This window comes from Triturus cristatus, chromosome 4_2, assembly GCF_964204655.1.
Source record: "Triturus cristatus chromosome 4_2, aTriCri1.1, whole genome shotgun sequence".
Classification (NCBI taxonomy): Eukaryota; Metazoa; Chordata; class Amphibia; order Caudata; family Salamandridae; genus Triturus; species Triturus cristatus.
The window spans coordinates 325,402,176-325,428,677 of NC_140586.1; the positions used below are offsets into that span (position 1 = coordinate 325,402,176).

Genomic DNA, 26,502 nt, shown 5'->3' on the forward strand with positions numbered 1-26,502 from the left:
CAGCAACGTCAAATCTACCTCACTCCAGCAACTAGGCATTGGTCACAGTGAGTCAAATGACAGGGTGACTCAATCAAACTGAGCCCAACAACCATTGCCAGTGAAGTAGAAAGTGCTGAATACATGCCTTATCTGGTTCTAAAAGAAAAATGTCCACTTCTGTTGCTGCCCATCTCTCTTCCAGCGTGTTACAACAAACAAATGATGGACGGAATGCTGACAATGCAGACATTCTCCCCCAGTCAAGAGATCTGGGTTAAATCCATCGTTCTTTTGCCCACTACGCCACCCCAGTTCAGACATGGCCATATGCAAATCAGTCTTGACCCTGTGCCTCATGGGAACAGTCCAGCCCGAACTGCCAAGCCATGTCTTCCCTGGACCGGAATCAAGCATCCTAGGACCGGTTTCTGGCTATCAGCCGTCATCAGCCAGGATAGCTTGACTCCAGTGGCGTAGTGAGCACGGGACCCACGTCTGGGCATACCCATCCCACTTAGGGCGAAAAGTGTTACAACAAACAAATGATGGACGGAATGCTGACAATGCAGACATTCTCCCCCAGTCAAGAGATCTGGAGTCAAGCTATCCTGGCTGATGACGGCTGATAGCCAGAAACCGGTACTAGGATGCTTGATTCCAGTCCAGGGAAGACATGGCTTGGTAGTTCGGGCTGGACTGTTCCCATGAGGCACAGGGTCAAGACTGATTTGCATATGGCCATGTCTGAACTGGGGTGGCGTAGTGGGCAAAAGAACGATGGATTTAACCCAGATCTCTTGACTGGGGGAGAATGTCTGCATTGTCAGCATTCCGTCCATCATTTGTTTGTTGTAACGCTTTTCGCCCTAAGTGGGATGGGTATTCCCAGACGTGGGACCCGTGCTCACTACGCCACTGGAGTCAAGCTATCCTGGCTGATGACGGCTGATAGCCAGAAACCGGTACTAGGATGCTTGATTCCAGTCCAGGGAAGACATGGCTTGGTAGTTCGGGCTGGACTGTTCCCATGAGGCACAGGGTCAAGACTGATTTGCATATGGCCATGTCTGAACTGGGGTGGCGTAGTGGGCAAAAGAACGATGGATTTAACCCAGATCTCTTGACTGGGGGAGAATGTCTGCATTGTCAGCATTCCGTCCATCATTTGTTTGTTGTAACGCTTTTCGCCCTAAGTGGGATGGGTATTCCCAGACGTGGGACCCGTGCTCACTACGCCACTGGAGTCAAGCTATCCTGGCTGATGACGGCTGATAGCCAGAAACCGGTACTAGGATGCTTGATTCCAGTCCAGGGAAGACATGGCTTGGTAGTTCGGGCTGGACTGTTCCCATGAGGCACAGGGTCAAGACTGATTTGCATATGGCCATGTCTGAACTGGGGTGGCGTAGTGGGCAAAAGAACGATGGATTTAACCCAGATCTCTTGACTGGGGGAGAATGTCTGCATTGTCAGCATTCCGTCCATCATTTGTTTGTTGTAACGCTTTTCGCCCTAAGTGGGATGGGTATTCCCAGACGTGGGACCCGTGCTCACTACGCCACTGGAGTCAAGCTATCCTGGCTGATGACGGCTGATAGCCAGAAACCGGTACTAGGATGCTTGATTCCAGTCCAGGGAAGACATGGCTTGGTAGTTCGGGCTGGACTGTTCCCATGAGGCACAGGGTCAAGACTGATTTGCATATGGCCATGTCTGAACTGGGGTGGCGTAGTGGGCAAAAGAACGATGGATTTAACCCAGATCTCTTGACTGGGGGAGAATGTCTGCATTGTCAGCATTCCGTCCATCATTTGTTTGTTGTAACGCTTTTCGCCCTAAGTGGGATGGGTATTCCCAGACGTGGGACCCGTGCTCACTACGCCACTGGAGTCAAGCTATCCTGGCTGATGACGGCTGATAGCCAGAAACCGGTACTAGGATGCTTGATTCCAGTCCAGGGAAGACATGGCTTGGTAGTTCGGGCTGGACTGTTCCCATGAGGCACAGGGTCAAGACTGATTTGCATATGGCCATGTCTGAACTGGGGTGGCGTAGTGGGCAAAAGAACGATGGATTTAACCCAGATCTCTTGACTGGGGGAGAATGTCTGCATTGTCAGCATTCCGTCCATCATTTGTTTGTTGTAACGCTTTTCGCCCTAAGTGGGATGGGTATTCCCAGACGTGGGACCCGTGCTCACTACGCCACTGGAGTCAAGCTATCCTGGCTGATGACGGCTGATAGCCAGAAACCGGTACTAGGATGCTTGATTCCAGTCCAGGGAAGACATGGCTTGGTAGTTCGGGCTGGACTGTTCCCATGAGGCACAGAGTCAAGACTGATTTGCATATGGCCATGTCTGAACTGGGGTGGCGTAGTGGGCAAAAGAACGATGGATTTAACCCAGATCTCTTGACTGGGGGAGAATGTCTGCATTGTCAGCATTCCGTCCATCATTTGTTTGTTGTAACGCTTTTCGCCCTAAGTGGGATGGGTATTCCCAGACGTGGGACCCGTGCTCACTACGCCACTGGAGTCAAGCTATCCTGGCTGATGACGGCTGATAGCCAGAAACCGGTACTAGGATGCTTGATTCCAGTCCAGGGAAGACATGGCTTGGTAGTTCGGGCTGGACTGTTCCCATGAGGCACAGGGTCAAGACTGATTTGCATATGGCCATGTCTGAACTGGGGTGGCGTAGTGGGCAAAAGAACGATGGATTTAACCCAGATCTCTTGACTGGGGGAGAATGTCTGCATTGTCAGCATTCCGTCCATCATTTGTTTGTTGTAACGCTTTTCGCCCTAAGTGGGATGGGTATTCCCAGACGTGGGACCCGTGCTCACTACGCCACTGGAGTCAAGCTATCCTGGCTGATGACGGCTGATAGCCAGAAACCGGTACTAGGATGCTTGATTCCAGTCCAGGGAAGACATGGCTTGGTAGTTCGGGCTGGACTGTTCCCATGAGGCACAGGGTCAAGACTGATTTGCATATGGCCATGTCTGAACTGGGGTGGCGTAGTGGGCAAAAGAACGATGGATTTAACCCAGATCTCTTGACTGGGGGAGAATGTCTGCATTGTCAGCATTCCGTCCATCATTTGTTTGTTGTAACGCTTTTCGCCCTAAGTGGGATGGGTATTCCCAGACGTGGGACCCGTGCTCACTACGCCACTGGAGTCAAGCTATCCTGGCTGATGACGGCTGATAGCCAGAAACCGGTACTAGGATGCTTGATTCCAGTCCAGGGAAGACATGGCTTGGTAGTTCGGGCTGGACTGTTCCCATGAGGCACAGGGTCAAGACTGATTTGCATATGGCCATGTCTGAACTGGGGTGGCGTAGTGGGCAAAAGAACGATGGATTTAACCCAGATCTCTTGACTGGGGGAGAATGTCTGCATTGTCAGCATTCCGTCCATCATTTGTTTGTTGTAACGCTTTTCGCCCTAAGTGGGATGGGTATTCCCAGACGTGGGACCCGTGCTCACTACGCCACTGGAGTCAAGCTATCCTGGCTGATGACGGCTGATAGCCAGAAACCGGTACTAGGATGCTTGATTCCAGTCCAGGGAAGACATGGCTTGGTAGTTCGGGCTGGACTGTTCCCATGAGGCACAGGGTCAAGACTGATTTGCATATGGCCATGTCTGAACTGGGGTGGCGTAGTGGGCAAAAGAAGGATGGATTTAACCCAGATCTCTTGACTGGGGGAGAATGTCTGCATTGTCAGCATTCCGTCCATCATTTGTTTGTTGTAACGCTTTTCGCCCTAAGTGGGATGGGTATTCCCAGACGTGGGACCCGTGCTCACTACGCCACTGGAGTCAAGCTATCCTGGCTGATGACGGCTGATAGCCAGAAACCGGTACTAGGATGCTTGATTCCAGTCCAGGGAAGACATGGCTTGGTAGTTCGGGCTGGACTGTTCCCATGAGGCACAGGGTCAAGACTGATTTGCATATGGCCATGTCTGAACTGGGGTGGCGTAGTGGGCAAAAGAACGATGGATTTAACCCAGATCTCTTGACTGGGGGAGAATGTCTGCATTGTCAGCATTCCGTCCATCATTTGTTTGTTGTAACGCATCTCTGTTCCAGCAGCACACTTTCAGACTACAACTCTGTGTCCTAAAATGTGTCCTCAGCTGACCCAGGAGCCAATTGCTCAAACAATACAGTGTATTAAGGCTCTATTAGTTGAGTACACTGGGATTCAACATTGAACACTTAATGTGTGCATGTATCTGATTGTTGTAATATGGTTGTATACACAAAACATAGTAAGTCAGAAACACATTACACATGGGGGCTTGAAAACAAAGTTGTTGCAGCACACATCAACAAAAGCTCTGTCACCATAATGTGTTTTTCAAAGATTAGACTCTTTTTTATGGAACACAATTAAACAGGGCTTAGTCAAAACAGCTGCAGACATCATTTTCCCAGTAATTTACCAGTATACTAAAAAATAGATAGTTTACTGTTGGAAGGAATTCTTAATATCCAGCGCATTGCAGACACCAACAAAATACTCAAACTCAAAAGACATTATTACGAACGGCCCTGTGCTCCATGGGACTCTTACGTTTTAAATGCTGCTGAAAGGGAAATTCTACAACAAAAACTACGCCACGAATCATAGTCCCAAAACACACCTTAGACAACTCACAGAGTTCCTCAAAACAATCAGAGGTCTACACCAATACAATCAGTGATTGCAACAACCATCAAAAAGCATTGGCAAAAGCGTTAGGTTTCGCCTATATGATTAATAATAAGCTGCTTTTTGTTGTAAGTTGTAGCTTGCTGAGTAGGTGTACAATATAAGTTACAGATAGTCTGTTAAAGTGTTGTTTTTTTTTTTTTCACAGAGTTTTATATAGCGCGAACTTTACCCGAATGGGGTATCAGAGCGCTTTACATAGCACCAGTTGCATTACATGAGGATACAGTCATTTTTGTTAGGCACGGGGAGATTAAGTTATTTGCCCAGAATGACAGAATGTTCAGCGTCATTGCCGAGATTTGAACCCAGTTCCCCAGATTCGAGGTCGACCGCCATAGCCGTTAGGCCAACCCCTCTCCGCGTTACGACTTGCTTATGTAAAAAAAGACAATATTTTGTGCTGTTACTAGTGGTATAGTGCGGGTAAGTAAAATAAATATTTTGAAAAACTCAATGAAAAAGAGAAATGATAGAATTAATTGATGTAATAGCAATATTACGCGTTTAGAGGAGTTCCGGTAACTTTTGAGCTCGATGCCTCTGCACCTGCTGTACCCTTTATATAATGCCCCTAGTGTCCGCAAGTGCAAGAAAACTATTAACAATTTTTAACAAGCATTTGCAATGCAATAGGTCTCGCATTTACGCGAGTTTCAGCTATTGGCATTGTAAATGGCAATGCCTTTTATTTATGTTTTAAAAACCAAATCATAAAAAAAGGCTTGTTATTTACAATGCCAATAGCTCAAACTTATGTAAATGCGAGACCTATTGCATTGCAAATGCTTGTTAATCCCACTCTAAGCCCTACGTAAAGGGTACAGTTTTTATGCAATAGCACTTTCTAAAGTGCATAGATTAAACTCAGAACGTCTTTGAGTTAATGCTGCAAACAGAACAGCTGGAAAACAGATAGGACTCACTGCTCACTCTTTACCGTCTGTAGCGCACACCGTAATACTGAGAATTTCTGAGTTAAATGTATGCTTTTTAGAAAGTGCAACCACATAAAACCAGGCACACAGCTGAGCCCCTCACGAGCCAGCAAGCAGTTCTGGCTACGGACCCAAAGATGCCTGTGTTGAAAGGAGGTATAGGGTCACTGAGGAGCCAGTCTGCGTGATCCGCTTTGGAGTCACACCATGGCAGACACTGCGTGTGTGTGCCTCTTTCGAAATTTAAAAGATTCCAGTAAGAAAGTGCGCCGTGCCCGCACACCATACGTGTGCACATCTCTTGTCCGGGCGCGTGCACATCTCCTGTCCCCCTTCGGAAGCAAAATCGACGACAATAGATCTCGCCAAGCGAGCAGCGCATGCGCTGCGTCGCTAGGCGAGACCTAAAAAGTGACATCTTATTCGATATACTCACAAAAGGAATAGCTTCAGATTCCCATTCTTCAAGGACTTTAACATCATAGCCTTTTTCTTATAGTACAAAAATGAAAACTATATTTTCTTCTTCAATCATTAAAGCCTCATTATAGATATCAACTTACACAAACGTATCTTAACACCAGGCACCTACCTCTCTTCACTAAAATAATGCCACAAAACTGTTCATTGCAAAAAATCCCCATTTTCATTCTGCCAAGCCAAGCAACTATTGCTGAGTTTCTCACCTTCATTTCCGCATAAAAAGAATAATAATAGAAGGAGCAATCACCATGAGACTGACCTATGATTGATCAAGGCAATCTTTTTCCGCATTGATAGTCTGTTTACAGCATTAGCTGTAGCAGAGAAAATGACACATCCAAGTAGTAGATCACAGACAACTCACTAATCCGGGGCAGCTCTATTTAATGTTCCTCTCTAGCTCTGCATGCTTAGGCACAGTCAGCTTCTCTCACAGTATGTAAGGACTGAAGATACGGTCCTTGGACATTTTTCTGTCTACCTCGCTAACATATCCAATTGGCAAAACACAGCCTTCCAGATTCTCCCCTCATAGATCATCCTAGTGACTAGTGGAAACTCTCACTGTGCCACCAACAAAAATCCCCAATCACGGCGAAACCGGTCTTGGATTGCTTGTGTTCCGGTTCGTAGAAGGCCTGGCTTAGCAGTTCGAGCTAGACTTTTCCTACTGGAGCAGGGTCAAAACTGATTTGCATATAGCTGGGTCTAATCTGAGGTGGCATGGTGGGCAAAAGAACGATGGGTTAGAATGCTACGTTGAGCTTTTGTCAGTGGTTAGACTTATTGCAAGCATTCTCCCATCACTTTTTGGTGTGTGGTGTGTTTGATGTACCGCCCTAAGTGGCCAAGGGTATGCCTAGACGTTGGTACCTTGCTCGCTCTGTCACTGGTACTAAGCTACCCCAATCGAAGAGCCCCAATCAGGGCGAAACCAGTCTCACGTTCTTTGTGTTCCAGATTGGAGCAGGCCTGACTTGGCAATTGAGGCAGGACTGTTCCTGTTGGAGCAGGGTCTAGACTGATTAGCTTATAGCTGGGTCAAGTCTGAGGTGCCATGGTGGCCAAAAGAAGGATGGGTTGGAATTCTACCCCAAACGATTGCCAGTGGTTAGACATACTGCAATCATCCTCCCATGAACTTTTGTGTGTGATCACAGACAGTTGACACCAACAATCTTGAAGAGGCAATATGGCACCTTAAAGTACATTCCATGAAGCAATGATACCATCTTTACAACATTAAAATATCCTCCAACCCCTACTTCCCCAACAACTGTCAAACTCAACACCATACTAATGCCCTAGAGAGAGGCCACTTTACTGACTTAATAGCTTCACCCATCCCAGAACACCCTCCATGACTTCGCTTGGCCAAGTAGTCACAAGGGCTCACAAACAGGAATCTAGCTATGCTCTCCGTAAGTTCTACCCACAATTGTCACTCTTGCTAGAGTGTACTGTAATCCCAAGTAACAGATCTTCAAATATGGTGCTTGTACCTTGTTCCATTTCAGCGCAATAACTAGTTTTGCAACCAGTAGCAGTAGGTACACAAGTTTCCAACTCCTAGAGTCCATCTCTCTTACACTACCATTTCCTGTCTCAAGAAAATCCGAAAAGAATCTTCTGGGGCACACATTTCTATGATCTGTTTGATCGCACATATGGCAAGCTCAGCAAACAAGCAACCTCATACATAGCTCCCCACAACCATTACAGCATTGTCCTTAGTTATTCAAGTATGGCACCTTTTGTCTGTCCAGAGCAAAGTACAAACCTGTCATAACATTACATGTGGGTTTTCAAAGTTGGACTGCAGTATAATTTCAAGTTAAATACCTCCAGGGCTGTGACCGTTCCCCCGGTTGTACCTCCATACACAGACCCTGTTCCCATTTTCTAGTCTTTCTCTGTTCCATCCCCTTTATTCCTTAGCTGGGCTGCCCTATATTATTCAACCACATTCAGGAAACCAAGTGCCCCCTTCTACAGCAGTACCGTCAACAACGAAGAAGCTAAACTGGGGCAACCACCCTAGCATACATACCACAACATAGCCTTCTAGCTATCCATTAATGCTCTATTCTCAATTCTCAGAGGCTTTGAAATATATACAATAAAAAGTACATGAAAACGTTCATCTGTATTGCAGCCACTCTTCCCACTTGGACACACGTTAATATTATCATCTCTCCATATTTGCCTTTATCAATTTGCAAATTGCTGGAATATTAGAGTAACAAAGCTTATTCATCTTACCTGTTAAACAAATACCTCAATATTTAACGGAGTCATGAGTTATTTGAAATACAGCATATGACTATGTTTTTGCTACTTTTGACTGGCAGAGAGAGGTTTTGATTTGACATAATAAACCTTGCAGTCTGAAACTGCACTGTATTGGTCCAGCAGGGTTAGTAAAGGGATGGGTAGACATCCACGAAGACAAGGGTTAACATCACCCTCTTTGTGTAAAGGGGCCTTTTATGCTAAGTGCCCTAAAAGCGATCCCTCAAACCTTTGCCTACGAACTCAATCAATGCTAAGGGCTCCATGTTGAGAAAAAAAAACTGGTGGTGGAAGAAGGGAGCGGGGGACATCCTTGTCTCATACCCCTGCAAAGGAGGAATAATCTTGAGTACATACCTTTCATTCACAACCTGGCCTTAGGTCTTTGGTAGTGTTGAAGAAAACTCTGGCTTCAAGGTTTAGATTAAGTCTCAAAGGTATTTACTGCAAAAAGAGATCTGTGAATCACAGAACAAACCAAGTGAATTCCCCTAACATCTGCAATGGAGAAATGCTTCCCTGAGGCAAGGCACAACCAACATATATATTCTTTTGCATAAGTTTCTAGTATCAGTCATATGACCAAGTTCTAACTAAGGTGCAGGTACGTGCATGGGTGGGATCATGGGAGAGGGTGAAAATGGCCAGAATAGTTTCAGATGATCCAAGCTGAATTGTAAAAACATTGCCTAGGATGCCAAGGCGTTTCGCGCTCCCCGCCTACTTACAGGCTATGTATGGGCAAGAATTTTTCAAAAATAGTGTGTTCAATCACACAGTTGCTTCCCATTACCCTTGAAGTATAATCAGGGCTCAGGCCCTTCTCTGTAACCCTCTGAATAAAACACCAGTTCACTGTATTGAAGGCCTTTTGAGACTCTGGTAAAAGCATTGTTGTATTTTTTCAAACAAATCTTGGTAGACTAAAAGCCATGGCAAAATCGTTTCACGTCTATTGGCTATGACTTTCATGTAGATGTTATCCTCTGCATTGAATAGGGCTATAGTGTGATAAGAGGATCAATCAGTTTAATTCTTGAATTATTTGTTGCTCAAATTTATGGCTGCATTTTCCGCTGACTGTGTAATTGTCCTGTAATTACTGAAGGAGTTATATAATCTAGCCTTGAAACTAGACTGTCCCCAAATGTCCTTTATAATTTTCCTGAGTCCTTCCAGTCCTGGTTCCCTATTGGTCTGCAGATCTTTCAGTACATAAACTATTTCCTCCCTTAAAATTGGAGCATCCCCGGCCTCCGTTGTTTTGGCGTGACAACTAGATTGTGGAGATCAGATAGAAAGTCTCTTAGAAGGTGCCAGATAATGCCCACTATAAATGTGCCTTTCTATGGAAAGAGGTGAAAAGCTATTTTTTCCCTATGTTCCTCTGATTCAATAGCTCTGCCGCGTATTTTACAGCCTTAATAAACCCCCTGTTGATTTTAGCTTTCAATCATCTTGAAAAATACCTTGGGTCTTCTCTCTTTTTATGTAAAATCTTTGCTTAATGACTTGAAGGGCATTCTCTGACCAATCAACCAACAGCAACTGCTGTTGGCCCTTCACCCCCATCACAGCTCTATAATGTTTTGACTGTTTCAATTCCCATCAAGTTTCTCTTGAATGAGGGTCTTACCCTGTTGGCATTTTACACCATCTCTATCATCTTGTCCTGTAGTTTCACCCAGGATATTTCAACAATGTAATTTATAGGCAACATATTCTTTGATGAGTTCCCTGAACTCCACTATGTTGGTCACATCCTGCAACAAGTACCATCGTATTTGTAATTTGAAGTTTTTTTACATCTATACGTGACATGCCATTAGAGCTGTGATTGATGCATGATCAATTAGGTAAAATGCATCCTTCCCTGATCTGTCCAGAATGGGGTCTAAATCATACAAACAAACAAACCTCAAATTGTTGTTTGCTGCAGTTCCCAGACCGTTCCACAATTTTGGATTCAGTATGCACATTTTTCCCATGCAGAAAAATCTTGCAATCCAAATTAGATTACCTCCCTGTCAGGACATGGCTTGGACATCTCACCTGTGTTTAGTACGTTATGTCTGAATGGAAGACCATCCCCCCCATCATGAATACTAAATACATCGCTCATTTCCTTTCAAGTGCTTGAGAGCCACTACCTCTATAGTGCGTAGGATTTTTTGAAGCACTTTAATACTAGTTTATAGTCCCCTACTTAGTGTAACGGAGGATGAGCATCAAACCTCTTTATGACCTCCGCCTTCTTTTGTCGCTACCAATTAGTAAGAAGTGACACCTTATTCATCTCATATATATTGAATAATTCCTTCATCTAGAGTATTGTCTTTACTTCTTTGTGGGTGTCAGAGCCCCTATGTCTGGTTTCTTCTTCAACTTATGATGTATTAAGAGCCTTCTGACTCTCTCTCACCATTGTTACATGGTAGGGTTTTTGGTCTACCTGAGACTGGAGGCCAACGTAGTGGATCACCTTTTGCAAATCTTCCATCATATGATTCAGAGCCTTTCTGTTAAGCAGTGAGCCTTGTCCAGTAATAAGAGTACCATCTCTTTCCGGAAGATCACAGTAGCGTGCTGCCAATTAGTTTTTCTTTTGGCTAAAAGACATTTTTCCTCAATGGCTCTTTCAGGTGAAGGATGCGTGCAAATAGAAGTTCTAAGTAACTTATCACACTGTTAACTTCCCCCTCCTTTTATACTTTCTATACGTGATGCTGTCTCTCCTAGCATGGTTCTCAGGAACTTCATATTTTAGGTGAGCTTTGATCTCGGTTTCCACTTTGACAATCCTCCTCTCCATGGGCATCTACATCATAGATAACAATAGCATTTTCTGTTCTTTCACTTGTTGTTTTGGTTTCCACTTGATCCTAATTAGATTGACGAGTGGAAATATCATCTGCAGAACTTCTTACTTCCTCCATTTGAGTCTACACATCTTTGTGTCACGGCACCTGAATATCCCCCAAAGTATGCTTTCAGCACTGCCTTGGTCATGGAGATATCATCCTTCTTTGTCACCATATCTCTCCTATTTTGAGGTGCCTGCATGCCCACCTGTCACAGCTAAATGTCATACTGATAAAGCAAACATGCAGCCAGTATTGTACCTTTGTCTCTCAATGTCCTTGTCTCCAGAGGAGTCCATAGACAGGGACTCAGTGTTTGCAGTATCTTCAGCCACTCTGACATATTTTGCAGATTCCAAAGGTCACTGGTGTCAGGCGCTCAATGGCATGTAAGGTCTTGGCATGGGAAAGCCTCAGCTGTGCCTGTCATAGCTGTGCTCTCGGCCACAGAATACAAACTTCAAATATATAAAGCCGTATATATGGGCAATGTAAGATGAGCCACAATGTCTTAATGCCAGAGGTACTAGACAATGTAGAATATAGGCAGTTGCAAATCAGTTAATAGTAAACGTTTTTAAAGTTCAGAAAAAAGTATTTATGAGGATGGGAGATGTATCATTACAGAACAGTAACTATACGTGAGGAGACTACCTTGGCAGAACCCCTGGGAAAGGCATTTGAATCGGATGAACAGTTTCAATGAAGAAAATATGCTTCCAGGCTTGTAATAATGCTGGAATAGAGGTTGTCAGATCAATGAGAGCACTATACCAAGGTCATTTTTCCTTTGAAAGGATTTGTGGAGTTTAGATGTATTTCTTTCTTGGTGTACAGACTGAACAAGGGTGTAAAGCTAAAGATTCCTGTTGAGCCAAAAAAACTCTGATAGCAGCAAAGATTCTCAAGGGGTGTGTCTTTCCAAAGTTAGAGTTAAGACTTTATCCAGGAGAATTAAGTTCTGTGGTGTTAGACTCGTACACTGGGCTCTCCCAAGAACTCTTCACGGCTCATGCAGCCTTCTTGTGTCCTCCTTCCTTTGAGGTAGAGCCACACAGTAAGCAATTTCTTCTCTTATGGCATAATAGCCATAAGGCACTAGGAAACAAACAGCAAAACAAACTGAGCTCAAGTGATCTCAGAACAGCAATCTCCTGAGAGTTCGGTGTCTTGCTAGGTTGCCACTTGCTCTTAACTGGTTCTGGTGTTGTGCACTGGGCATGCATGGTGGCCAATGCAGCTACTTAATGGGACACCCTGTGCGTCTACAATATCGTAGCAGAGCAAAGTAATTTTGAATGGACTCCTTGGGCATAATTTATTCGCTGCACTTAATAGTGGAAATACTGTGCAATATATTTTTGGGAACCATCGATAGAGTTTTAGCATTTTTTACTTTGAGCAGGTGGCATTGTGTTTAGTGGTTGTATGTGAGCAGGTTGCTTTCTGATTACTTGCATGCAAAGCCAGGACTTGTTCTTAACTTCCTGGTGATCAGTGCCAATACTTAATGAGCCCATCTCTACCATCCACTGTGGAGTTTTTTTTTAAACTTATTAGCTCTTGTCTTACTCCAAGGTCCAGGACCTTGGCTGCCCTCCTCACCACAATTGCAAAGGATGCTTCCTCCTCCGTAGCCACATATCTGGAGAAGTGTCCAGTTCACTGGCCTCCACCAAGTTCTCCCTCAGGTCCATTTGTGATCTAAGGGCTGGTATTCCTTATGGTCCAGCGACCCATCCCAATCCTCCCTGAGTACTAGTCTAAAGAAATAGTCGGCATCCAGACAACGCCCCTCCGGCTCTGTGTCGGGGATCAGAACGGGGACCATGCTGCCAGAGGGCACCGGCACTGCCTGGAGCATCAAAAGCGGGGCTGGTGCTGGGGAAGGTCAAAGTGGTATTACCGGCACCGGTCCGGATCCATCTGTGGATCGGGGCCTGAGTCGCTGGAATGGAACCAGTAGGCGCCACTCCCAAACCTGCAGGGCCCGAAGGCACGTCGGCGGGAGAAGGCCACTCAAATATGGGAAACATGGCCTTATAAAACTTATGGAGTTGAGCAGGAGTCACTCTGGTTCCTGGAAACTGGGGGAAACGCGAAGACGACCCAGGAGCTGGCTCAAACGCGGAACCAGACCTCAAATGTCGACGCTCCCTCGTCTCGTCAGCCGATGTAAAGTCGAAGACCTCTTCGACTTCTTACTTTTTTCTTTTTGTGGGACTTAACCTAATCGCCCAACGACTTGGAGTGTGACGAGGATCGTGGACGATTGATCCTCGTACCATCCTCTTGAGCAGGATCAAGAGCGTTGCGGCATTGCTCGGCAAGGAGCTTGAGGGATCACTCCCTCAAGCTCCTTGGGGTTCATAGCACAGCAATCGGTACAGGTCTTCGCATCGTGGTCACGTTCCAAGCACCAGAGGCATACAAGGTGCAGGTCAGTTACCGACATCTGCCGCTAGGCTTGAAACCAGTCTTTCTAGCGGATGCCCCTGCCTTACCAGGAGAAGTACTCTCAAAATATGTTTGACAAAACGTCAAAAAAATACAGTCAAAAAGTGACTGAACGGATAGCCCTCTCCGGATCTGCACTGACTGGCAAAGAACTGACGTCAGAGCACTGGAGTGGCGCCCAAGTCATTCTTGTGGCCCCGTACTGGGCATGGAGAGTTTGGTATCTCGCGTTTCTGCAGATGAACGTCGATCCTCCGATCAAGATGCCCCACACCTGTCTACTCTATGCCTTCTTGTGTGGAGACTGAGCAGCGGCAGTTGACAGCATTCGATCTTCCTCCCGAAGTCTGTGATGTTATTTTGGCAGCCAGTCGTCCCTCTACCAAGAATGTGTACACCTATCAGTGCCAGAAATGTGTGAAATATTGTATGGAATCCCTCTCTATGGTCCTTCTCTTTATTTTGACCCTTGCCAGCAGGGCTCTGCTCTGGGCACTCTTAAGGGGTACCTTTCAGACGTGTCTGCCTTCATGGGGCTGGCAGATCAAACATCTTTATTTTAATATTTAAATCTCCTATTGGAAATAGGTTTCTCAAGGGGCTTGTGCATATGTTCTCACCTTCTCCATTCATCATGCCTCAGTGGGACCTACATTTGATTCTCACCTTCCTGATGAGTGCGCCATTCAAACCTATTCACAACTGCCCCTCCGTCAGCGCACGATCAAAACAGCCTTTTTGGTAGCAATACCTTCTGCCAGGAGGGTTAGCAAATTGCAGGATCTGTCATCCAAGCCTCCTTACCCGACCATCCTCCCTGATAAGTTGATGCTCCGCACTAGGGCTTTTTTCTCATCGAAAACGGTAAAGCCATTCCACGTGGGGCAATCAGTTACCTTACCCACTTTATATGCTCCTCTACACCCCTCTAAAGAGGAGGAAAGACACCATTGTCTGGACCCAAAAAGAGTGTTGCTGTTCTACCTTGACCACACTAAAGAGTTCCGGGTGGAAGACCAACTCTTTGTGGGGTACGTTGGATCAAAGAAAGGTTGTGCTGTGCAGAAAATAACTATCTCGCAATAGGTCATCCTCTGCATCAAAATTTGCTACACTCTGGCAATGAAATAGCCTCTCGAAGCCTTAAGGGCTCACTCCACCAGAGCTAAGGCTACGACCACGGCATTGAAAAGTGGTATTCCAGTCCTTCACATTTGTCAGGCAGAATTATGGGCATCACTTCACAAGTTCACCAAGTTCACCAAGAACTGCTGCATGGACAGTTAATCTTCAGAGACGGACAATTTAGCTGCTCTGTCCTGCAGCAATTCCTTGTCTAAACTTGTCCACAGTCCTTCTCCTCGGGGACGATATTGCTGGGGTATCTATTCTAAGTTGATGAACCTGTGGCTAGAGGTCTCTTTCAGATGAGCAAGTTACTTTCCTTCGGCAACGCCTTATCTGGTAAAGACATAATCTAGCCGCAGATTCCTTACACACCCACCTATCCTCCTCGCACTGCGGACAGGTTTTTCCGGGCAGGGCTGATCCCTTTCAGGCCACACCACTGTCAGTGCACTTCATGGCTCCACGTTCCTGGCATGGAAAGTCGTGAAAAGTAACTGATGTCCGTGCACCGAGGTGGCACCTATATAGGTGACGCGGTAGTCAGTTCCAGCGCAGATGATGGCGATAAAGTCACGTGGAGCCGACCGACGCCACCTACCGGCACGTAAGGGTATTCCTCGAGCAAAAGTGCCCAGTTCCCGTCTGACGCCTGGGATATTCTAAGGTAAGGAATCTGCGGCTAGATGTCCCTATCAGATATCCGCAATCTCAGATTGATCAACATTATAATTTCGGCTAACAGGAGCAATTAGAAATGACCGCCACCCTCCAATACCAAAATGTATACTTTTAGGAGAAACAGATCAGCTCCTTGGTATTCTCAACAGTTGGGAGGATAAAACTAACCTGTGCTGGGTGGAACGCAAATGGCAGGTTTACTCTTCTTCAGACTCAGAAGGGGTATTTAAAACAAAATCTTTATGAGACGCCAATCTTTAAGCCCAAACAAACTCTTAATTCTAATAAAATGACCGCTTTTGACAATGCTTAAATATCAGTCTTTCAGATAATCAACACGCTTGGGGATACTTCAAAGGTTCAGTTGGGCATTGACTCTACCAAAGATCCCTGCAATTGTTTAAGCAATTACTTTATTGAGAAAATCACGTCTATAAGGAACGAGATTGGGCTGGCGGCATCTTCAGCCACTTTTCCGTATGAGATGCCTCTGCAAAATCTGCCTCATTTATTAGAAGTAGATTTAACTAAAGCCATTTCATCTGCTAAATCAGGTTCTCTCTTAGATCTTCTCCCGATGCATATTTTTAAACAACTTTTTTAGTTCATAATCAGAACCTTTCTAATTTTATTGAATATTTCACTAAATTTAGGGGAGGTTCCTAAAGATTTATTAAAATGCTGCAATCATCTCCTTGCTGAAAAAAGACAGTTAAAAACTCCAGGCTTACAGAATCTATTCTTCTCTCTTTCACAGTTGTGGGTCTGATGGACAGCTTGTATACAATGTGTTCCAGTTAGACCTATCTAAAGCATTTGACATGGCCAACCATACCATCCTACTTGCCACGTGTCGCTTGCGACTCGTATAGGTAGGTCTGCTCTTCAGTGGTTCTAGTCCTTCTTTTCAAGTTGGTAGTTAGCAGTCACTCTGGCTCCTTACTCAGCTCAAGGGCCTATTATGGAGTTCCCCAGAGTTCATCCCTTTCTCTGCACCTATTTACTATCTATGTATAAGCCCTTTGTCACGCTTAATGAAAGAAAATGTATTAGACCTCACATGTATGCAGACAATACTCAATTCTTGGTATGGCTACAGACCAACCCTTTGTCTCATGCTGCATTGTAGCAATCCATGAGGTTCATCTGAGAATGGATAGGAAATAACCAACTAAACCCAGATCCTGAAAAAGAGTATGTCTTGATTGTAAATGGCCGCAATAACCTCTGGCTGGGCACTAACTGGCTTAGCAGAAATGGGCACTCTTCTTACTTCCTCACCACAAGGTCAAAGTCTGGGACTGAAAACTGACTGTCTGTTATCTTTATCCACCCACATCTCTATGGTCCTGGCATCCTGTATCTACCCTCCGAGCATATTAAGTAAGATATTGCCCTTCCTGTATCTAGATTGTAGTCTTTCGGCTGTGAAGGCCCTTCTGGGTTTGTTGCCTTCTTTATGCCAACTCCCTCTAGCTGGAATTACCTATGTTCTTACTGCACAGATTGTACGTCACACAAAACACAGAAGTCTAGCTAGTGACAGGGACCTCTTGGTTCTCTTACACTAAACTACCCCTCCTGGGGCACTTCTGAATGATAGTCTAGTTTTCACTAGTTGGCATCTTAAAAAATGCATTCTTTGCCTATCTGTGCACTAGTCTCAACAGAACTGCAGTCCCACACCTCACTCCTAGTATCTACCAAATATCAGTGCTCAGAAAGAACTAATTAGATGCCCTTTGATAATAAGGCTCTCATTGAATTTCGAAGAAAGTTCTATTTCCCCATACACCTTCATTTCAGTATCCAGATCTCCACCCACCAGCCCCAGGAATGTAGTGAAAACACCTCCTCTGTCTGGGGAAGCTGTACTTACCATCCATCTTGTGTCATGCTCAACCATGGTCCACCCACAATGGATCCCACTGGCCCCAGTTCTCACCACACAGGGTCTTACTACCACACATATGCCATAGACTTGCCACCCTCGGATTGTCAGCAAAAGGATCAGGGTCTCACATAACGTTTAAGATTACATGAGATAGGGGTCAGTAGACCACACTCGCCTTCACAAAGAGAAATAAAGTCTGTTGAAACTAATAATTCACAAAAACTGGGTGTGCTGTCACCACCGCTTTATGCTACTTTCCCAGGCGCATGGACAATAGTTCTGTACCTGCTGTGAGGCACACTTTGTGCACCCCTCCAAGTCGCAGAACAAGTCACTTTAGAAAGGATAGGCCTAGGCACTATATGCACAAACTAAATTGGATTGGTGTTAGGGCCAAACAAAAAGTTAGGATACCAGTTTCACCTGTAGTCGGACACTCTTAGTAGGATTACATACCCACTTACCGTGCAGAGGACTTTAATGTCCCAACATGGTCATTGTCGCCATACATGGAAACGCTCTCCTTCTGCCCGTCTGTAAATTCCTTATCCCTCTTGGTCTCACATGAAACATAAATAGTGGATTTTTATTTTGAAGGAGCTTTAATTGCTGATATTCTGTTGCTCTGCTTTAAAGTGATAAGGTAGTTTAATTCAAGGACATTATACCTCTGGTTCGCCTTATAAATATATTATTCAGGCAAATAAAATGCAAAGAGCAGAGCTGTTTTCAATATACATATAAAATGTATTCCAGTCGGGGAAATACTGTGATCATAGGCAGAGACTTAAGGCAATGGCATACAATGAGAGAAAGGGCACAGGCCACAAGAAAGACTACTTGCAGGTAGCACGGAGTACAGTAGTATGGCCTCATGTTATTTATAAGGTACAGTCCATTTTCTACAGATTTTTAATTTTAAAGGTTATCAAATGCTTTTCTTTCTAAAAGCAGACAATGTTGAATGTTCTCAAAGGTGATGCAAGGAACCATAAAAATGTGATCTTACTCTTATAAACTCATCTGTAATAAAGTCCAGTCTGTAACTTTAAATGTATTGAACATATTTCACAAAACCTTCTTTAGGCATATACTGAAATTGATTTTGGTAAATCAGGCCTTCTCAAGCCAAACTCTGAGGATATAAACTTCATCACAGCCAAACCTACCAGGCATGAACCCTTCTCTACTTTAATACAATGCTATAGATAAGTGGTTCCCAAACTTTTTCGACTCGCGGCTCCCCTGACCCATTGACCATTGCCCGTGGCTCCCCACTGTTACTTTTTTTGGAGGGTGGGGAAGATGTAAGCCCAGCCTCTGGAGTACTTGCAATTTTCTCCCCGAAAATAATTGGGATGAAGCTGATGAAAGTATTATAATCATATATGCTGGGTGTTTCGTATTATTAAGGCAGCGCCTTTAATAAAATAGTCCTAGTTACACTTCTTGGCCCATGCCGTTTTTGAATACCCTCTCAAACTTTTTTTATACCACTTACAGTGCTAGTTAACACCCCTATGCATGTAGATCCCATTGCCAAAATGTTTCTGCGCTTGAAGAATATTTACATGCACTTCCATTTCTACCCATGTCATACTGCCAACACACCTTTCTCAGCAGGGCGACTCATGATTTTTTAAACTACATACAGCTTTATTTTTACCGTCTCCTCCCTAAAATTGCCTCCAAATCAATACAAGCTAAATAAATTCCTCAGATTTTTTTTTTTTAAATGTCCTTCTTTCTTGCTTCCAAATGTTGGCATTATGCCGTATATGGCGTTTCCTTCTCTGTGCTCAAGGAGAGAGCAGGCCTGTCTGGAAATGTGTGTGTACTGAAAGAAATGTGTACGGGAAATACCTATGGTTCAAGTCCAAGTATCAATACTTAATAATACTTAATGTGTTTAATAGACAGGACAACTGTACTTTCCTGATAACTTGCACTGGTGTAAAATGCATTTGGAAAAAAAAAAACTATTAACAATTAAAAAAATCAGGCTTCTTCCGCTTACTTTGGGAGTGTTGGGACGTGGGGATCCAGTGAATTATGGAGGTCAACTCCCTCGACACACCATCAATTAAGCACTACGTTTACAGCGTTAGGCATGTCACTTGCAATTCATCGACATCATGTGTAGAATTCAAATTAGTTTAACTGAAGCCAACAGACACTTCAACATTAAATGCATTAAAGTGCTTGGTGCGTGGCTCCCCTGGCTAGGTTTGACGGCTCCCTAGGGAGCCACGGCGCATAGTTTGGGAACCACTGCTATAGATCTTCAATGCCTTGTTGAATGGCATATCAAGAGCATTTATCAACAAAAACTTTTAACAGAGGGTCCAAGGGAAACTTATTTATAGACCTATAGGTTTCAAATCCCTTGTTATCAATACATATATAACACTATAGAAACCTAGGGTCTGAACAAAAGTTATTTTTAAACTGAACACCAAAAGGAGCAGCAGAGCAAGTTTCTAATGTTAGAGGGTTTTATAACATAGCGAAAAGAATCCCATCAGCCACCAAGATAGCGTATATCATCCTTTGGGATCCTGTTGTAGTAATATAGCCCTTCAAAAGCTTTAGGGCTATATGAGCGAGTAAAAAAACTCACTGTCCTGCAAAAGTGTAATAACTGCAGGGATGTTTATTAAGTACCAACAACCCTTATTTATGTGGTGGTGACGAATGCAGTGCAAGTGAAGAAAAAGTGCAAAAGCTAAAATTGTCTATCGGGGCAGAAATACCTTTATTAAACACTGCCCGGATGACAAGATTAAAAACCAGTGCAAATGCAGTTTTAAATAATAACTGCTCAAGTCCAAAGTATAAGGTCTACATGTTTCAGCCTTCTGATCAGTCTTGATCCAGGCTTTCGTCAGGACCTAGAAAACTTATGCTACTGCAATTTATTTGTGTGTGAAAAAATCATATATAATGACGATGGTTATTAAAGTACCACCTACATTACCATGGAGATTCCAGAATTCTTGGAAGCTCTTCGTAGGAGTGTCATCTTTAAACCGCTCAGTAAAATGAGGCCCCGCTCTGTCCGTCGGTACCTCCTTGTGTTTGCCGAGCTGGATGGGAAGCTCCAGCTCGGCAAACACAAGGAGGTACCGATGGACAGAGCGGGGCCTCATTTTACTGAGCGGATGCCAGGTGAGGTGAGGAGAGTTCCCGTACTCAGACGGCTCTGGGTTTAGGGAGGGCTCGCGTTCACAAGCAAGTGGCCTTTGCACTTGCATTCCTTTTCTTACAGTGCACAGCTGAAGGACTGATTGTGGGCCTTTGAGTCAGTATTCATGTAAATTGCAGCGCAAACGGGTGATGCAATTAACATGAATACTAACTCAAAGGCCCACAATCAGCCTCGCAGCTGTGCACTGTTAAGCCGTGTTTGATACTCTGCTTTTTTATTAGGTCTCGCCTGACCCAGCGCATGCGCTGGTCTGGCAAGACTTTTTGAGAGGGCTCCAAAAAGTGCTACCAGGCCAGCCTAGGGCTACAGTGCGCGGGCGGGCGGGCGCGCCGCGCTTGACCGCAATTACTTTCACTTTTGCGGCCGCTTTGATGTTTGATCGCGATCATTTTCGCGGCCGCATGGTCGCTTGGCATAGCCAATAGGTCTCGCTTTTGGGACCTTACAAGTATTTTTTTGTTTACCCACGAGATGTCTTATTCCATTCTACTCGTTTTGTGATTTCTTTCAGCTTACTGCTGCCTCTTTACATCTAGTCACTTTTCTCCATATCTTTCAGTAGCTTCTTATTCTTGACTTTTGACCCCTCTCTGCTTCATTCTTTCTCTTTCTGTCTATCTATCTCTCATCTTCATCTTTAAAGTTCTCCCCTTATCTCTTACCTCCCCCTTCCTTTGCAGCCCACTCCCTCCCCATTGCTTGTCATTTTTAGCTTGACTCTTCCAGTTTTCTGCTGCTTCTGACAGGCTCACAGATCCTGCGCTCAACCGGCCCTTGGGCCTCTCGGGTCTTTAACCTCAATTCTGTTTGTCCCTAGACAATTATCAGGTGTTTGAGAGAGAAGCGATGTACCGATCTGTCATATCTGACACAGGCAACCACTCTGACTCGTTTTAAGTCTGCAACTGCACCGCCGAAAACGAATTCACAAGCCCACAGTGTTTTTTTCACGGAAAAGAACAAAAAATGCCGATAATTGTTGTAGAATGCAATGATAACTAATGTTTGGTCTCTTCTCTTTTTTCCCCGCTGGCATCCCCCAGGGGCCCATTATGGTAATTTTTCTTCTATAACTGGCAAATTGCATAACGAGTTGGATGATAAAGCAGCAAGCAAGGCAGAAATTTGCATTTTAATACAACTGTAAATTACTTTCCCGCCGACCGGCTGGATGGGACACTTTACAGCTCGATGACGTCCCCTTGTTTTTTAGGTTTTTTTAATTTATATTTTTATGAGCTCAGTGTTTTTGGCGCGCCCGGAACTTGATAATGAGATGTAGCTGTCGGCAGGGGCTCAGAATATATTGTTTAGTAGTGTGTTGACATCGCTCGCGGACATCGGCAGTCGTTACCTTTTGAGGGTGGGCAGATACAGGAGCGTTGCCGCTCTTATAACGAAACGTGCTTTGAAATGCGCCTTGGTTGGGATCCCATGCTTGCCACCAAGGCTAAGGGTGAGGCTCTGGCGGCTTCATAATCCTGCAGTGTACAATCAGTGGCGTAACGCAAAATGATGGGGGTCCCCTGCATAATGTGGTGAGGGACCCCGCCGTCTAACGGAGCGCAATAAAATGCTTCCTTCTTGAAACTAGTAAGTAATAGCTGTAAATTGATTGATTACTTGTTATTAAATGCTTTTTTGACATCTGAGTCTGTAACCCTACTGCAAGTCCCTAAGTCAGCCTTGGGCTGCTTGACTCTGCTGCCTTGAGTGACAAATGCTAAAAGGGTGTACCTTGTGCTTAGGTTTGGGCTCAATAAGAAGGTTAAACGCCAGGTGACCAGCAGAAACAAGCATTGGCATAGCCAATAGGTCTTGCCTTTGGGACCTTAGAAGTGTTTAGCCATGCAGCGGTTGATGTTGCACCAAGGATATTGTGCTGCATAACTAAATACTTATAAGGTCCCAAAAGCAAGACCTATTGGCTATGCCAATGCTTGTTCTTAATTGTGCTCAGCTGCGGGGCTGATTGTGACCCTTTGAGATAGTATTCCTGTGAATTGCAGCGCACACGGGCAGCAATTAACAGGAATACTAACTCAAAGGCCCACAATCAGCCCCGAAGCTGTGCCCTGTTAAGAAAAGGACAAGCATTTGCAATGCAGTAGGTCTCGCATTTGTGAAAGTTAGATCTATTGGCATTTTAAATGACAATATTTGTACTTTTTTTTTTTTTGCAGTGGAGTTATTTTAAGGAAAAAAGTGTGCATGTGGTCCTATAGTGTTTATGTAGAGAGATGTTACACTAAATATGGAACGACTGTGTTTCTTATGAATCTGCACTTTGCCATCTTGGATGGTGTTTGCGTGCACATACCAGCAATCAGCAATGCCTAGCTCCCTACCTGTGGTTACAGAGAAGCATACAAATAGCACATTTGGCTCTCCAATGCAATCATCATCCTTGCCGATACAGCATAAATAATTTTCTAACCATAAGAGAAGGCTTTCACTCGGATACCTCACTGTGGACTTCCTGAAAGAAGGAGCTGAATACAGAGATTCGCAGTATATTAATTCTCAAAACAGGTATACCTCTTCTTCAGTTGTGAACAGAATTGCGAACAAGTAGACACTTTTCATGCTGTGGCTTATATGCCCGTGCTCCTACCACACACTCCAGAATGCAGTGTACACACTAGCTGCATTTGTTACATCAACCATTGTTTGAGCGTGTGATGAATAATAAAGTGTCCTGGCGCTGTTAACGGCTTAAAACATTATTTCTTTATATAGATATGGATTTAATAGTTTCATGAAGGTCGAATGATTATTAGTTACGCCCAATTGTATCGCCAAGTCGTAAAGCATCTTTGATGCTCCATAGGAGATTAAACACTACCATGTCATATTCTCTTATTAGTCGCATTCCACATTTGTGTGTGAGCCCCCCACCCCCTGAGTTGTACTTACCGGTCACCACTGGTGACAGGAGCGTTCTATTTACTGTGGCACGATTGAGAGAACCAAAGGGCCAACACGAGTATCACAAGAGCCAACAAAGTGTAACAAGAAACTTAGCCAAAGTCCACAGTGTGGGGAAAAAAGCCCGGAATTACAAATGCAGCGCACATCACATTAATGAAGAACGTTAAAAAAAAATCACCCTTTATCTACTTTCTGCAGGAGAAATGTGTCATATGGCATGTCTACTAGAAACGACATACAACTACCAATAGGCAACCACAACGAAAGTTATCAATTATACTGAAACATGCAGAATTCTCAGAGAGCATCTATCCAGTAGAACTTAGGCACAGGACAAAAAAGACAACAATCCCTGCAGTCCCTTTATGACTCAGCAAACTGCTGCCCTCCGAGATGCAGCGAAGTTGGCACAGTACCGCTTTCCACGCGTATCATCCTATGACACACCAAGGCGGTCATCCCAACTTGGAAGAATATATCTTTTGTGTTTAGCTAACGAGGAACAGGAACATTTAATAATTTACTGGATGGAGTCAGGCTCACAGATTACATTAAACATGGCAATGAACGGCCTCAGAAAATATTATCCGTTAGCACCTACTAGCTCCAAGGGTTCTTAAGCCTCAGGGTAGCAAATGGAGCCCGTGCTTGCGTGACACAAAGAAAGAAGATTCTAAATGACACTGCTCCAAAGAGCGCAGGTTGCATGACACAGGGCAAGCCAAGTGATCTTTCATCTCCTTTTCTGCTTTTTTCTCTTTTTTAAAATCCTCCATTAAAAGTTTGGACGCTTATGTGTTGGGTAAAGTCCCCTTCCAACCTGAGCACTCACGTCTGGGAGAAGGGTAGCAGAGGAAAAGGAGTTTGCTCGAATAACAGATAAAAAATGCCAGCGCAAGAAAACTGTACTTGGCCGGTGCTCCTCAACCATAAATGGAAGTGAGCTATCGGCTGCACAACAAGTACAAAGGCAGCAAAGCTGAGCGACGCTGGATTGAACCTATCGTAAACTGCAGGCGGGACTACAGTCATTTGATCAAATCCAAAAGGTCTTGCAGACAGCGCATGCGCGCTGTAGGCTTGACCTCAAAACAGAGTCTCAAACACGCCGTGTGCTTTAGAGACTCTGCTTTTCTTTTCTTAATTGTGCACAGCTGCGGGGCTGATTGTGACCCTTTGAGATAGTATTCCTGTGAATTACAGCGCACACGGGCGCTGCAACTTACCCACCCTGGCTGTGAATCCTGAGAAATAGTTGGTACATTCCCAAGAATCAGCACAAAAGGCTTGATTGATAGTGGATGGAATTCCAGCATCCGGTCCTGAAGTATGTCAGGTGGAAGATGATTACTGAACGGAATTGAACTAGAACATGAAGTACCAGGAAAAAGCCCACTAGATGAACTCAGATGACCCGGGAATGTTGCATTATGTTTGCATGCAGAATTTCCGGGCAGCTGGTGGTAGTTTTTTCAACAAGGGTTAATCTCTCAGAGAGAGCGTCCAGGGAAGATTTGACAGAAATTTCTAATGGTTGTGCAGGAGTACATAAACAGTTAAAATCCTTAGTGCTGGCTGCTAGGATTTTGGTCAATTTGCCCTTTCTTGTAACAGGCCTGCGTGGCTTAACAGCGGCTTTGATGGCTTGAGTGGGTCCTTCTCGGGTAGAGCTAGTTGATGTAACCGGAAGGGGATCCAGAATTTTCATATGTTTAAGTGGAGGATCCATGAAAGAATCAGATAGGTAAATTGAGTTAATAAACATTTGAATTTGTCTGGATACACCTGTCAATTGTTCCACCAGAAACGGCTGTGGGGCCCTTAGCGGTAGAAGTGGCAAAACAAGAGGAGCTAACAGTATATCCAACAGCATGGTTAAAGATGCTATTCTTTGTTCAACTGAAGTTATTTCTTTGTCGAGTGCACCCATGATGCTAGTCAAGTAGTTTAAAATTGATGAACTGGGCTTACCTTGCACTTTGAGAGGTGGCAGTTTACGCTTGCCTATTAGGAGTGCTGATGGAGGAGCAAATAGCCAAGTGAGGATGCCCAGTCTAGCCGCTGATGGTCGCAGACGGATCCACTCTTGGGACAGGTGCGCGCCTGGGCACTTCTCACACGCCAGTAATTGAAGGGCACCTGTAGCACATTAGTTGCCCCTCCTCCCAGGCTGACAACTACTGGAGGACGTAGTCCCACCACAGCTGCGGCCAGGAATCAAGTATGTGCCCCTCATACTGCGAGAAACAGAATCTGGAGACACCAGCGCTACAGAAACTGTACGGCACATTGGTTGCCACACCTACCGGGCTGAGGACTGCTGGGGGTGTAGTCTCACCCCAGCTGTAGCCTGGAATCAAGTCTGTGGCCCCCACGCTGAGGTAAACCGAGTATGTGAACACCTGCATTGGGGGAACAGGACGATGCCTTTAGCACAATGGCTTTACAACAAACAAATGATGGACGGAATGCTGACAATGCAGACATTCTCCCCCAGTCAAGAGATCTGGGTTAAATCCATCGTTCTTTTGCCCACTACACCACCCCAGTTTGGACATGGCCATATGCAAATCAGTCTTGACCCTGTGCCTCATGGGAACAGTCCAGCCCGAACTGCCAACCCATGTCTTCCCTGGACCGGAATCAAGCATCCTAGGACCGGTTTCTGGCTATCAGCCGTCATCAGCCAGGATAGCTTGACTCCAGAGGCGTAGTGAGCACGGGTCCCACGTCTGGGAATACCCATCCCACTTAGGGCGAAAAGCGTTACAACAAACAAATGATGGACGGAATGCTGACAATGCAGACATTCTCCCCCAGTCAAGAGATCTGGGTTAAATCCATCGTTCTTTTGCCCACTACACCACCCCAGTTAGGACATGGCCATATGCAAATCAGTCTTGACCCTGTGCCTCATGGGAACA

General features: G+C 44.8%; 1 protein-coding gene across 5 annotated transcripts in view; it reads right to left on the bottom strand.

The window, feature by feature from the left end:
• The window catches only part of SWT1 (SWT1 RNA endoribonuclease homolog), a 976,200-nt gene that overhangs the window by 312,157 nt on the left and 637,541 nt on the right, over positions 1-26,502 (bottom strand). The window lies entirely within an intron of this gene.